Raw genomic sequence first — 16553 nt, forward strand, 5'->3', positions numbered from 1 at the left:
TTTTTTTTTACTACTTTTTTTTCTATTATTGTAAGAGCAATTATAAGAGCTACCCTCTTGGCAGATTTTTTTTTTTAAAGATTTTATTTATTTATGTGACAGAGAGACAGCCAGCGAGAGAGGGAACACAGCAGGGGAGTGGGAGAGGAAGAAGCAGGCTCCCAGCGGAGGAGCCTGATGTGGGGCTCGATCCTGGAATGCCGGGATCACGCCCTGAGCCGAAGGCAGACGCTTATCGACTGCGCTACCCAGGCGCCCCCAGATTTTTAAGTCTATGATCCAATATCGTTACCGTAGGCCATATGTTGTACAGTAGATCTCTAGAACCTATTTATCTTAGTAACTGAAACTTTGTACCATTTGGTCAGTACCTCCCCATTTCTCCCTCCCTCCAACCCCTAAAAACCACTATTCAACTCTCTGGTTTTCTGAGTTTATAATACATGAATGCTTGTATGTGTTTAGGAAATCCAATGTTATTTCAATAAAAGCAGGAAATTAATTATTTCCTCATCTTATTATTATAGTGAGTGAACAACTCATGGTTGAGTGGAATGACATTAGTCTGGTGCTCTAACAGGTGTGCCTGTGGTCCCAGCACAGCCTGTGTCAGCCAGGACAATACAAGGGGTCAGGTTTCCTCCCTCTACGTGAAGGGACGAACAGATGCGTCACAGGTGTTAAGCATTTGCAAATGCTATTTTACCTATCGTGTTAATTCTAGTACTATGCCAGAGTTCTTAGAGGGATTTTTTAAATGTGAGATTCATAACAGGAAATATTTTTTAAAAACCAGATTCCTCAGAGTTTATCTGATATAAATTTTTTCTGTTTTTGAAGGAATATATTCTGTAATATACTGAAATTTTAGTTTCATAGGAAAAAACTTGTGCCTCAATAGAAGGCAAAAAAGCTCAAAGTAAAGGGTCGGGTGGGTTTATTGCTTTTGATTATTACATTATCTTAAATTTGGTGGGATTCAACAGATCAGTTCCTCAATTAGCTAAATACAGAGTGAAGTGCAGAAATTTGATGTTAATTGACAATATGAACATAAATAGCTATAATCATTAGCTCTTTTCATATGGGAATTCATATTGAAGAAAATGAAATGTCAACGTGGTTAATTTTTACACCCTTGATTAAATCAATGGGGGACAAAGATAATTTTTTTTAGTTAGTTACTAATTTGGCTGAACAACTTTATTGATCTACTCTACATTCATAGACATGGCACTGAAGGATGAAAACTATAATGATAATTGACAACATACTATGTTTTTCAAATGTTGTGTTTTCTAATCTTCTAGCTACCTTATGATGTAGGTGATACTTCATTCAGAAGAGGGATCATGCACAGTGATAGTTTCTCAGAGATCACATAGCTACAGCAGGTTTCATTCCAAAGCCTTTTTGCTTTCTACCACTATACCCTTCTCCCTTGGGATAGTTGTTTGGTAATGACTGTCACATTCATCATTTAATATGCTATCATGAAAAGTCAACATTAACATCACCGCTTTAAAGATAAAATCACTGACATCTCAGGGATCATCTTAAGTGAAGGATAGCCTTTTGTTTGTGCATATCCACAATGTCCGGCCATTAATAAGTGATGACGTCAGTGGAGCTGATGATAATGTACAATGTCCCTGGAAGGGCAGGTGGGCCATGGGGAGAAGGTTGACAGGGGCCCAGTCCTAGGTGTCTAACAGGACCAGGCTAGGTTATAGAGCACTGTCCTATACTAATTTTGAGCTCGTACGCAGTAGCAAATACAAGAGGCAGATCACTATAGGGTTTTAGGTCAACACTGAGATTAATAGTCTGGAGCTGATTTTTGAGATACAAAGGGAACAAGGAAAATGAGATTCAAAGATTCAGAGTCTGTAGGAATAGGAAACCCATTCAAGGTGACGAATGAGAAAGAAAGAGGAAATAGGCAAAACCTAGAGAAATTCTCAAGGTGGGGTCAGATACCCCTCATGACTTATTTTTTGTAGTAATGTGAACTTGATTACAGAAATGCTAGGTGCAGCTGAAAACAAAGACAGGTGATGATGGCCTGGGCATAGAACTGAGGTTTTATTTTCACAGACGTATTTAGAACCACTTTAAACACTTCACTTGCTCTTAATCCCTTAATTAGTTTTTTAATCCAATGTCTTTACATAAAATAGAATTTTTAAATGGCAACAGGTTGTTTCTCTAACGATCATGAATAATACACCCTCTTCTCTTTTTGAATGCAACCAAGGAATTTATTCCTAATTAAAACTAATGTTTAATAGCATTCCAGTGTAAAGCTATAATAAATAATATGCTGGCAGAAAAAAAAACCTCTATAGACATAGATTTAAAACCTACATTTCTGTTTTAAGGTCAAAGAGTTACCCCTTCCTATACTCATAATAAACATACTAGAAAACATGTAAAATTTATTGTTCTTTTGTCATTGACATAAAGGCTAAACTGTCCTGTTTGCAAAATGGAGACACAAACCCCTGATTATTATGGATACTCTATATGTACCATATAGTTATTAGTATAAAAGCTGTTTTCATATTAATCAAAAAGATTTTGATTCAAGTGTTCAAGTAGCTTATATTTGCAGACCCAGACCCAGACCATATAATATCAAGATCTTGGGGACATCAGTGCTAATTATCATTAATTATTGGACATAAGTCTCCTTTTTTTCCCAGGTGCTAACATCTTTTAGAAAAAAATTAGGGAATAATATTAATAATATTAGAGGTCTTCTCAGAGAAGCTATCTGAATGACCTGATGGTGAATTGCTCTTTTATTTTTTTAAATTATTATTATTATTATTATTATTATTATTATTATTATTATTATTATTTTTACAGAACCAGAGTAAATAAACTAGACTCTCCGTTATTTCATTTGAATGGTATAGGGGAGAACATTGCTGTCAGGTTCTGAGAGCTACTTCTTCTATCTGCTATTATCTGTGATAATTAGCCACTGATATGAAGTGAAACACATATATTCTTACTGTAATTGTTTCTATTTTATTTTCAGCATTTTCTGTTTATTTTTTCCCAATTGTGCTGCAGTGCTAAATTTTTCTTATTATATGCAAGAGCTCCTTGCATATTAAGAATATTAATCCCTTGTTATATTTCTATAGGTTCTTTTTAAAATTGTTTGAAATTCAGAAATGTTTAGTTTTTGTTATTAAAATTATCAATTATTTCCTTAATATTTTTAATTTGATGTCATGCTTAAAAAACCATTTATCATTTCGAGATTATAAATTTTATATATAAATACATCTAGGACTTCAGTAACAATAAAAACTTTTAATTCTCTAAGTCTCCCTCTGAGGACAGCCTTGGCTATACCTATCCTTCAGGTTTTGAAATATGTTGCTATCTATTAAATAGTACTCTATAATTGTAGTTGTAGTTTTCTCTTTAAGGAGTTAGTTAACATGAGTGCTTAATCATTTTTTCTTAATCTCTAGGAGTTTTTTTTTAAATTTTTTCTTTCTTTATGTTGTTTTAACTTTTTAATCTTTTTAAAACTGTTCAGGATTTCAAGTTTTATTGAATAGTGGTTAGAGAATACGACTTAAGATTTATAATTAACCATATTTCATTTGGGGCAGAAAATAATAGTTTTTGTAATCATTTCATATATATTTGAAAATACAATATCTTATTTAATAGTTATCTCTTTTTATCTGTTTGATAGGTCAGCTTCAGAAAGGGATATGTGAAAGTCAGACCATAATTTTTAAATTTATGAGTTTTTTACTTATATGTTTTACTCCTTCTTTTAATTATGCTCCAAATTGTTATGCATGCAGCATCAAATGGAAACACCTCAAATCACCATGGTAACATAGACAATTCACATCTATCATAGTGGCCTAATATACATTGACAGTTTGTGTAATTAGAGAAAATCAGGTCCATTTAAAATAAATGATGTGGTATCCTTTTTTTAATTCAATACACAAATTCTTGTCAAAAATGAGTAGACCTCTCCTAATTTGATATTTTATCCATTTTTTAAACACTTAAGCATCTGTTCCTGTAGTTATCTATGTTTGATTGGCTCATTGTAATTATGCAAATATTAACAAAATATTAATTCTGAAATACATGGAAAGACTGTCCACTAATGATATTTCAAACTAAAACCTGAGATAGAAGAGCAACTTGACATTCAGCAAGAAATGAAGTTATGACTCAACTGGTAAGAGCTGAATTTTAGTCTTATTTTACTCTCCAGAAAAATCTTCATAATGAAAAAGTGAATTAAGCTTTTTGGCTTAAAAATACGTGATTCTAATCCCAGACAGTTATATCTTATAAACTGAGAATTCTGACAGAAGTCTGACTAATATAAAATCTAAAAATATACAGAAAAAGATGCTTTAGAGAATTGGGTGGAAACAATTCTGTATATGACCCATTTTGTTTGGGTGCATAAACCTACGGGGAGGATTCATACTCCCCAAGGGCATAATAACGAGGCTAAGTATAGCATTCAGTTAATTCACTGAATTACACAATAGTTAAAACACTGTATTTCAATAGACCCTTCCTTTAAAGATACTTTTGGATGTGAATCTTTCCCTTTTTCTTTCTTTCATTCATTATTTTTACCTGTCCTTCCTTCTGCTCTCTTACTTCCTGTCTTCCTCCCTCTCTCCCTTCTTTCTTTGTCTCTCTTTTTCTATTTCTTTCTCTTGGTGCCTTGATTCATGACACAGGCTCTTTATTGATTTATGCAAGGCCCACTTTCATTTATTTAGTTTATTCGTTATTTGGTTATTTCGAAGAATGTAATAAGCACCTATGAAAATACTCCCCTTCTCCGAAAAGCTAGGATTTTGGCAAAAAGCTATACTCATACATATATTCCCATCACTAACCTATCACCCTGCCCTTCCTGAACAATCGATATTTCTACTTTTTAAAACAGATTTGCCTTGCCTATGTATTCCCCCAAAACACAAAATTTTAAAAATTTTAATCATTTATGCCTTTGTGAAATGTATTTTTGGTACTTACTTTTTCCACTTTATACTGTTTTGCTAAAATCCATCCATATTTATGGCTATCTCTGTAGTTCATTCATTTGACTGCACTATAATATTCCACTGTGTGAAGATTCCATATATCACAGTTCATTTATTCTCTTGCGGGTGTCTGAGATGATTCCAAGTGAGTTCTACAAAACATTCAAGGAAGATATTATTACGATTTTATACAAATTCTTGCAGAGAGTGGAGAAAGAGGGAATATTATCCAAGGTCTTCTCTGCGACCAATATAACCCTGAAATTAAACCAAAAAGGACATGCTAAGAAAGAAAAATCACAGATCCACCTCACTCATGAGTATGAATATAAATATTCTAAACAAAATATTATCTGATTGAATTCAACAGTGCAAACAAACAAACAAAAATGAAATCAAGTTGGATCTTTACCAAGCTTCCATGAGCTAATACTGAAAATGTATAGATGTAGTTCCTTACAGTAACAAGTTAAAAGAAAAAAAGATTATTTCAAAAGATGCATAAAAGACATTGCTAACATTAAAAATGTACTCATGATAAAAAATATTAGTACATTTAGAATGAAATGAACTTTTTAAAAGGATAAGAAGCACCTGTAAAATGCCTAATCAAATATTATCCTAAATGAGGAATGTGAGAAATCTTTAAAACTGAGGGGAAGTACAAGGATGTCCACTCTTGCCGCTTCATGTAAAAATTGTATTGTGGATCCCAGACAGTGCAATAAGGAAAAGGTGGGGAAGATTGGAAGTATAAGAATTGTTAAGGGGAAAATGAAATTGTAACTATTTGTAGATAACATGATTCATTACATAGAAATTTTTTAAAAATTTAGATATAAATCCGTAAGTATAACAACAGAATTTTTTTGAGGGTTTTTCAACCTTAAAACTATTTTGAACATTTTGAACTGGATCATTCTTTATCATAGGGGGCTGCCCCGTGCATTGTAGGCTGTTTAGTAGCACCCCTGGCTTCTTCCACCTGTCACCAGGAGAGACTCTCCTCCAACTGCAACAACCAAAAATGTCTCCAGACATTGCCGAATATCCCTGGGGGACAGAATTACCCCTGGGGTAGATATGAGACTAATACAGAAAAATAAAAAAATCGACTGCATTCTATATACTATCAGCCAAGTAGTAGATAATATAATTTAAAACACCATTTATGGTAGTATCAGAGAATATTAATTACCCGGGAGTAAATCTACAAAAAATGGTTAAGTGCTATGAAAAGGAAATTCTAAGGCTATATTAAAACTTACAGAGGAAGACCTAAATGACTGAGGCACAACTCATGCTCACAGATAGGAAGATGTTATCAAGATGTTAAATCTTCCCCATTGATTTCTAGATTCCATATATTTTCCAATAATCTAAACAGGATTGTTCGTGGAACTTAAGACGGTTCTAAATTGTATATGGAAGAGAAGAGTCAAAGAAAGAATAGGGAGTGCAGACTTGCCATACCAGTATCAGTCTTATTATGAAACTTTAGGGGCACATGGTGGCTCAGTTGGTTAAGTGTGTAGGGGCACATGGTGGCTCAGTTGGTTAAGTGTGTAACTCTTGGTTTTGACTCAGGTCATGATCTCAGGGTTGTGAGATTGAGTCTAGAGGCAGGCTCCACGTTCAGCAGGGAGTCTGCTTGAAGATCCTTTCTCCCTCTCCCTTTGCCCCTCCCCCCTCCTGTCTCTCTTTCTCTAAAATAAATAAATCTTTAAAAAATACAAATGTCAAAAACAAAATTTTTAAATAGTAACCATTCTTTTTTTTTTTTTTTTTTTTTGAGACAGAGAGAGAAAGCAAGCATGTGAACTGGGGGGAGAGACAGAGGGAGAGGAAGAGAGAGAATCTGAAGCAGGTTCCACGCCCAGCACCAAGCCTGACATGGGGCTCAATCTCAGGACCCTGAGATCATGACCTGAGCCAAAATCAAGAGTCACACGCTTCACTGATTGAGACACCCAGGCCCCCCTCTTATTAAGCATTCTGATAAAGATAGATAAATTTGACAATTTTAAACCTAAATGGCAAATGTGTCTTTCTTTTCCAGGAACACATTGGACTAGACAGAGAACTCCTAGCACAGCAAATTTGAAAAGGCAGGAACGTGTGTACTCACATACTTCTCTTTCATAAATGTATTCATCACTTAGAGATATAATGATTAATTAATAACATAATGGAAGTTGTGTGTGTGTGTATATATATATATATATATATATATACACACACACACACACATTTATATATATAAGATATTAATTAAATTCTCCCCAAAAGAAACAATAAAAGGCTTAAGTTGCTCAAGATAAAGAAAGGTTTTCTGCTACGGAATGAAAATATACTGAATTCAGAGTATTGCAACACACTTTGGTTTGTTCCCAAATCCCTCTTAAGATGTATTAATCTTGACTAATTATTACATGATCTTTTCCATTTTTTTCCTTTAATCAAACATTTGATATTTTAGTAGTCTCTCTAGTCACTTTTCTTATAAGAGATTTTATTTAAATGTCCTAATTCATCTGCTTCCCTGAGATGAGTATCACTAAATAATAAATCTTTTCTTATATTGAAAGTTCAATCCGCGTATGTAAATACTATCAAAGCAATTATAGGTAGTATTTCTATTTTTGCAGTAGTGTTCATTAATGATAATGACACTTTGCATTCTTAAAGCATCTTCAATGCAAAAATCATAAAGACATTTCTACAAGAGAAAGTACTGTTGTCAGTTTAATTTCTTAATGGAAAAATCAAGAAGGAGGGTTTGGCTGAGAGAATTAGAAATGCCATTCAGCTACATTTCTCGTCCTATTTATTTCATACACCAAAACAATTAGCTAAAGAAAACATTTTCAACAGAAAAGAATGTAAAAGTAGGCACATATTTTTAATACTTTTACATTTAGTTTTTATGAAAAACATCCAATTGGGTGAGTACTTTCGTCAAGGCATATTAGTGAAATTCTGGAGTATGATTACAGTGAAATTCTGGAGTATGGTTACACATTCTGGATTCCACCTTTATATTACACACGTGGATTGCAATAATCAATATCAGCTCTAAAGGGGAATCTGAAAGCAGTTACTGATCCATGCCAATAGCTTTGATATTCGGTTGTAAAACCCATATGATTCTTAAAGATTTATACAGTGCTGTGAAATGAAGCATTTATTTCCACATTTAACATAATTTGTTATTCATTTAATAACTATTGATTGATAACCCACTTTTCTAGAATGGTGTTATGCTTGTCTGCTATAAGAAGTAGACTCACCAGCTATAATAGCTCAGAAAGGATAGAAATTTGTTTTTGTTTTTTTGTTCATTTTTGGGTTTTTTTTTTTTTGAGGTTTATGCTCGTTTTATTATAAAAAAATACAGAATCCAAAGTTGATTGTAACTGAGGGGGGAGTCTGCACCGCCAGCTCCAGGTGTGGCAACCCCGCCCGCCCACGCTGCCCTACAAAAGCCCACCTGGCTGCCCTACGATATGTACTTATATATAATATATATTAAACACAGATTAGGAAAGGCGGGTAGAAATATGAAATCTGTATAAATGCCGTTTGCTTCTTTAAAGTGTCTGGGGTCTTTTACTGGGGGTGGCCCCCGCATTTTGCTTTGTCCTGCTTCCTTTTCTCTTGTAAACATCATTATTCCTAGAGTAGGGGGAAGGGCTCTGACAGACAATCAAGCTTATTGCAAAGTGTGGCTTCTACTCTAAAAAGTCCCTCCACCCCCCGCCAAAAATAAGTGCCCCCCTCCCAGGAATGAAATTGGTTTTTTACTCAGATAATAGTACCGATGAATGGATGGATGAACCAGTTACTAGCACAGACCTCCTCCAAACGCACAGGAATCCAGGTTGATGTGAGCTCCGCCATCTTTAACGTGTAGCTTCTCTGGCTACCCAGCATGGTATTTCCATCCTAGCCAGTCAGAGGACAAAATAATCTTGGAAGACCACTCAAGAGGCTTTCAATGAGTGGCCAGAAGTATTACTTGTGTTCACATTCCATTGAGTGGCACTAATCATTTGGCCACCCCTAACTATAGGGAAGATTGGAAATGTAGCCAAGCTATCTGCCCAAGAAAAAGAGAATGGATTCGGATACTCAGCCAACAGTCTGACTTTGGTGGATCCATATCTTTTTAGGGGAGAAACTAGTGAAGGGGGAAGAGTTTAGTTGAAGTGGAGGCCAGAAGAGTTCAGTCCAGTTGGATTGAATGGAGATGAGGATTCAGCGGTGGACTTCTTAAGTGTGTGAAAGGTTAGACTGATGACTGCTGAAAGGGGTTGTTTTTTAGAGGCATGCTGTTTGGCGTGGACCGCTATTGAGCTCTTGAAATACTAGTCTGAATTGGAATGATCTGTAGGTGTAGGGTATAAACAGGGTTTTGAAGATTTGGAATGTAAAACAAAATGTAAAATACCTCATTAATAGTCTTTATATTGGTTACATTTTGATGTCATACTATTTTGCATATATTGGGTTACACAAAGTATATCACTAAAAATAATTTCATCATTTTTCTTTTACTTTTTTTAAACTTCTTTAAAGAACAGCTTTAGGGGCACCTCCGTGGCGCAGTCAGTTAAACATCTGACTCTTGGTTTTGGCTCAGGTCCTGATCTCAGGATCGTGAGATCAAGCCTGGCTTAGGGCTCCATGCTCAACATGGAGTCTGCTTGAGGTTCTCTCTCCTCTCCCTCTGCCTGTCCCCGACTCATGCTTTCTCTCTCTCTCTCAAATAAATAAACCTTTAAACTTTAGAACAGCTTTAGAGTTCCAGAAACACTGGGCAATAGTACAGATGGTTCTCATATTTCACCCCCCATACACAGTTTCCCCAATTATTAACATTTTATATTAGTTTAGTACATTTGTTATAATTAATAAACCAATAATGATACATTGTTATTAAAGTCCATAACTTACATTCATTCTTTCCATTTTATAGTTAGATATGAGGTTTTAACTTAGTTTTTTTTTTTTTTTTAAGATTTTATTTATTTATTTGACAGAGACAGCCAGCGAGAGAGGGAACACAGCAGGGGGAGTGGGAGAGGAGGAAGCAGGCTCCCAGCGGAGGAGCCCGATGTGGGACTCGATCCCAGAACGCCAGGATCACGCCCTGAGCCGAAGGCAGACGCTTTAACGACTGCGCCACCCAGGCGCCCCTTTAACTTAGTTTTGACTTGACTGAATGGACAGACAGTTGCTAGCTGATTACTAAGAGGGGAAAGACTGCGAGGAACGTATTTGGAAATGACAAATCAAATGTTCTCTCTAGATGCATCAAGTTTAAGATGGTTATCAAACAACCAAATGGAGGTACAGGTAGTTGGACAAGTCTGCACTCAGGGCGAGATGTATAAATTTGAGACTCATCAGTGGAGGTTAAATTTCAAATTAAAGCAATATGAAGCGGTAGCAGGAAATAAGACAATAGAGAGAGTGAGGACAGCCCACTTAAAAAGTTCTGTTTTCCTGTTAAGGAGAGTGGCTAAATGAGGCAGTAGGGTCAGTAATGGGATTTGTTTGCTTGCCTTTTTTTCTTTTTCTTTTCCTTTTTTTTAAAGATGGGAGCTATTAGAACTCATGTGTCAACTGAAGAGAATGATATGGACAGTGTAAATTTGTTGCTGTCCAGGGCGGAAAGAGAACAGTGAACTGAAGGTGCATCGAGAGCGAGTGAGCGCTTGGGGTCCTTGCCCCAGGGGAGGAGTACGTCTGTGACCTGAGGGGTGTGTGCATGTGTGCCACCGCAGGGGCGGGGAGATTAATGTGAGTGTACGTGCAGGGAGCTTGTTGCGTGTGGTGGAGTGGTGAGGCTGCTGCTTTTTCTCACTGAGAAACGATGAGACAAGCTGAAGTAATGGGGGAGGAAGGTTTTGGGTATGTGAGGCCTGACACAGTTATCCAGAGTGGGGAGGTAGACCCGTTGGGAAAATGTGGAAGGATTCCAGAGCAATGGTGACCACACGCTTGAGATCTGAGGTCATGAATTTAAAGTAAGACCAGAGAGCAGGTTGGGATTAGATGAAGCAAGGGAGGCACGTAATGTGCAGAATTTAGGGGGGGCACTCGCTCTCACAGTCATGCCCGAGGCACCTCACCTGCCTCAGTCTAGTCCTGGCCCTGCCAGACATGAAAGTTTTAGGATTATCTCAAACAATATTCAGCTGCTTGAATATAGACAAAGAAGATCTACAATTCAGTTCAATCATGATTGTGATTTGGCAGAGGAACAAAATTGGTTGGAGGGAGATCATAGAACCCAAGCAAGAACAGGAAGAAAGAGCAACTATCATGGGGGTAAAGTATAATGACCAACTGGGGGTGACAAATGAATCAATACATTTAGGGGATCATAGAATCGTTGCAGTGGAGGCAGAAGGTGGTATCCAGAGAGTAAAATTTGGGAGATGATATAGTTCCTGGAAAGGACTGCTTTTCGAGTGTGTTCATGGTAGTGGGTGGTGTGATGTACGAGAGGGATGATAATGGGAAGGGAGGAAGTCGGCCAGTGCAGAAGCCAGGATGTTGCGTCATCCACGTGGATGACGAGGCCACGAAGTGTAACAGGGATAGGGATGGAGAGGAAGACAGAGTCAGATGCTCAAGTCTTCCATAGACAAAGGCTGACTGACATATGTAAGAGTAATCTGACTGATTCCTAAATAATTAAACTACAATATGACTCTAATTCAAAGATACAGTTCTGTTTATTGATTGTAATAAATACTTGGTAAAATAAATTGGATAAGGAAAAGGTGAGCATGAATAATTGAGATTCTGTTGAAAATTGCTATTTCCTGTGGCATTTTGGTCAATGACTTAAATCCAATATATTCATTCTTTTAAGGGTGCCAAAGATTGCTGTATCAACTGAGTTCATTTTCAGCTTTTCTCTTTTTTTCCTGCTTACCCAGTAGTGCGGGTCTTTATGAGAAAGAAAATGGATAAAGTTTTGTAGCAAGAGGGAAGAAGGAAAGTAATAAACGTGAAGATAAACTGAGTGGCTTACACTTATAAATATATTTATAATATTTACTCATAAAGGCGAATGAATTATTCTTGCATTGCTTTTTGCATTGTAGAAATAAGATAATGTAGATCACGGGAGCGTAAGTGTAGGCAAAGGATGGATAATGATGATGATGGCTTTCCTTTTATTGCACCCCTATCGTGGGCCAGCCATGCATTAAGTGCTTTACATATATCAGCTCACGTAACCCTCAGAATAGCCCAGGGAGGTTGTGGTTATTATGCACGCCTGACAGTTGAGAAAACAGATGTAGTGAGGGTGACTTGCCCAGATCATGCAGGTAATTGGCAGAGCCAGAAATCAAAATCAGTCCCCGAATCCCAAGCCCATATTCTTCCCCAGAACAATGTTCAACAGAGCCAAACATTTGCAAATAAAATCGTCATTGGAGGTATCATTTTTTCCTATGAAAACATGTTGAAGTGCTTGATATGCTTAGGAATAAAAATATAGTTTTTCCAATGGATTTCTTATTGAACAGAAAATACTCAAGGAGATAAATAGACTCTGAGAGCAGTACCGGACAAGTGTCAGTGACATCACAGCCCCACGTTTGTTTCCATTTCTCCGCTAGTGCACATCAATTAAAAAGTTTAAAAAAAAATTAATGTACTTCAAAATTTCTGAAATAACGAAGTCTAGGAGATATATCTATATCTATATCTATCTATATCTGTATTTCTTACCTGTGTTGTGAGTAAATCATAATAAAGTGATGGATATATTGACACATTTGTCATTTAAATTTTTTTCTGGACAAAATGCCACTCAGTTACTTTTCTCAGGGGTGGCCAGATTCATACAAAGGATATTTTAAATTTCTACTTGTAGAAATTAGTAAACAGCATGGCCTCTCATGGCTATTCAAGGGTGTTCTTGGTTACATAGACCATAGAACCAGAGCAATCATTTGAGATGAGCCAATGTGTAATGGAGTCAGTTCTTCCTGTGAAAGGTTGAAGTAACTCAACTGCAAGCCTAGCCCAAGAGCAGAAATCACATTAGTAAAGTAAGTTACAAGAATGGTTTCTAACATCACACTGATAACAGTGTGAAAGGGATTCTGAAGGTCCCTTCATTTGTGAATAAAAAAGATGAGAGGTGACATAAATGCAGTTCATAATGTTATGAAGAGAGTGAGTATGGATTTACTTGGGATCATTAGTGAGTGCCTGATTTATGCTTTACTGCAATTTATTGATTACTCACTCAGTATGGAGCACTGTCTTTGGTTCAGCGCTTACAAAGATTAGAGATACACTCTGCCTTTATTAAGGGGACCTCCTTTGTGAGGAAGGCAAAGGGTCCAGCCAGTGTTGAGCACAACATAGGCTCTCAATAAATATCTGTTGAATAAATGTTTTGATCAGGTAAGGGGAGGAATAGCCAAAATGTGTGGGGTGTAGCGAGTGCTATGATAGAGTAGGATAGGACGCCAAGTTGTGCTTGGGCTCCTGCTCCAGGTTTAGAAGATCAAGTTTCTTTAGGTGTGACTTTTGAGCCACATCTTGAAAGGAATTATATAGGGAAGAAGTGTCAGGAGGATGTCGGAAGGGAGTTTATGGATATAACAGGAGCAAGGACAGGATAGGAGGAAAGAGCTTGGTGAATTTAGAGAACTGGATTTTAGGTATAGGTGGCATTGTGTTGAAAGAGGAGAAGGAAGATTAATGAGGGTGACTTAAGGAAAGCCATAGTTAATACTTACATAATGCTTACTAGGTACTAAGTGTTTTACATACTTTAGTTCATTTAATCTTCACATATCCATCCTAGGTAGAAACTACTATTATCCCATTTTAAAAATGAGACATGTGAAATATAGGGAAGTTAAGTAACTGACCTGAGATCTGACATCTAATAAGTGACAGAGCTGGGGTTTGATTCAGTGATCGGGCTCCAGAACCCACACTCCTAGCCACTTGAGTATCCTGCCTCGTAATACAATGTCAAATTTAGTGTAAATTGCTGTTGATAATGATATAGGAAGTATTTCAACTGAAAAAATATAATTTTTTGGGATAATACAGCTCTCATTCACTTGCTTTCCTTTTTTTTCTTTTTAAGATTTTATTTATTTATTTGACAGAGAGAGAGATAGCCAGCGAGAGAGGGAACACAAGCAGGGGGAGTGGGAGAGGAAGAAGCAGGCTCCTAGCAGAGGAGCCGGATGTGGGGCTCGATCCCAGAACGCTGGGATCACGCCCTGAGCCGAAGGTAGACGCTTAACGACTGCACTGCCCAGGTGCCCCTCACTTGCTTTCCAATAGACTTTCTCAAGTTGGAGAAAAGAGTTGTAGAAATACCGGGCATACTAGGAATTCTATGTAACTCAGAGCACGTTCATGAGAATGTGTTACGTGGGTGGCGTTCTTCCATCTGGTCATTTGGTAAGGGATGCAACATTGGTGACTTTAGTTAGAGAAATTAAATATTCCTTTATTCATGAAGAAGAGGACATCATAAGTTTTCAAGTGGTATAAAAATGTAGGGAATTGTTAATGATGTTAATATGAAATTCATAATGGATATGTATTTTTTCTATCCAGGAATCTTTCCCATTTGAATTTCCATAATCCCTTGTCTAGATATCACTTAAAGAATTTTCAACATCCTATTACTCTGCATTGATGTGTATGGGGTGAATAATAATCATCATAATAATATCTAATTACCCCGTGCATTGTTCTATGCACTTGATAGCTATGTGTTCATTTAATTCTTATAACAACCCTATGAGAAAAGTGTCATTATTATCTCCATTTTTCAGACAAGGAAACTGGCATTTAAAGGTTAACCTGCTCGAGGTTAGGTTTTGGTCAGTTATGGCAAATGGGTTTCCACTTGAGTGTCTACAGAGTAGCTAACATAGTACCAGTTGATTCGAGTCCTCTAATTTTATCCCCCAATTCCTCATTTCTTTCTTGATTTATATATAAAGTCATTTACCATATGGATTAATAATAATGATTTAAATGCATACGACCCTTCTAGGACTTCAAAACATGTTCATATTCATCGTTAAGTCCCTACGTGAAAAGTGAATAAAAAGAGACATGCAAGTTGTGGAAATAGATGAGAGGGAGTTAGCATGGTCATGGGGGTCTTAACTCTCAAACCAGTGCTCTTTCCTTCATGCTGTTCAGTCTCTTGTGGCCTTAGCAGTCTTTGCAGATGCCAGGTATCTAGGGTCTCATGGGAGACTTCACACTATGTCCAAATTTTAGAAAGATTCCAGAGAACAGAGGAAATTAGACATCTCTGCATTAAATACTTGGAAAGCACCCTTATTGCTACTGTGTGATTGTGATCGTATTTATTTGCAAGTTATTATCTTAAGTCATCCATTTTATTTGATAAGTTAAATGCCTTAGAATTTTGTGATTATTGGTATTGGTTAAAAACTCTATAATAAAGAACTCATTATAAAATAAAATTATAAAATGGACATATGTAACTATTCATAGTATATATTTTGGGAGAGTACAATAGGAAAAGAGATAGCAAGGAGGAGATGCTTTCTAGCACAGTATGGAAATTAAATCCAATATGCTGCAACAAGAAATTCAGGGGAGGAGCCTGCAGAGAGAAGACAGACACAAAGAAAAGGGACTGGTGTCAGGTGACTGTCGAGATCACACAGAGTTATCCAACAAGATGAAGCAGGGGAAGGGAGAAGCTAAGGGCTGTTAGAGAACCGAAAGTTCTCTTCCTACAGTGAGGCTACATGCAACAAGGAAACGGGGGTAGTGATCCCTTTCTACTCTTAAAACCTGTGATTCTGGAACAGTTAATAAGAGGGCAAGTAAAAGTGAGTAGAAGCTATGAAGAGAAAAGAGAAAAGCTGAAAGCTTTCTAAGAGAAGTGGGAGTTTAGAAAATACATTTCTTGCATCCTGCTGCCCTGCCCCAGTGAACTGGGGGAACTTTTACAATCTGAGTGGAGTCGGCACTTCCCAGTGATCGCTGTCTTACCCATTGGGAGGTTCCCAGCAGTGGCCCACATTGATATACTCTAGGCAGAGGTAGCAGAAGCAGGGGCTGAGAAGAGAAATTGAATAGGGAGCTGCTTCAGTGTGGAGTTCAAATCCGAACAGAGCCAAACCCGAGAGAAGGTGGCTAGGACATTCTCCTGCTGGATTTCGAGTTGCTGTTTGTAGTTTACATTCTGCAGTAGGTGGTGTGCTTCAAGACATTTACACTCGTCTCTATGGACTGTCACTCTCTATGGCCAGGATGGAATATTCAGCCAATCAACTTCTATTTATTTAACTGTTATGTACATTGCCTACCTTGGATACTCACCATTTACTTTCTAATGTGCATAATAAAGCATGACTTCTTCCTATATGTGCGTCTGGGCTTCTTTTCGTGTAGAAGATATTATGCTATCAAGAATGACCTTGTATGGATTGCAATCTTCATATC

At 36.9% G+C, this 16553-nt stretch overlaps 1 protein-coding gene across 2 annotated transcripts in view; it reads left to right on the forward strand.

The window, feature by feature from the left end:
* Positions 1-16553, forward strand: part of LOC103676623 (metabotropic glutamate receptor 8) — a 580162-nt gene that overhangs the window by 432718 nt on the left and 130891 nt on the right. The gene's annotated exons all lie outside the window — the stretch shown is intronic.

The sequence above is a fragment of the Ursus maritimus genome, unplaced genomic scaffold (genome assembly GCF_017311325.1).
Source record: "Ursus maritimus isolate PB19 unplaced genomic scaffold, ASM1731132v1 scaffold_3, whole genome shotgun sequence".
NCBI classification, from domain to species: domain Eukaryota; kingdom Metazoa; phylum Chordata; class Mammalia; order Carnivora; family Ursidae; genus Ursus; species Ursus maritimus.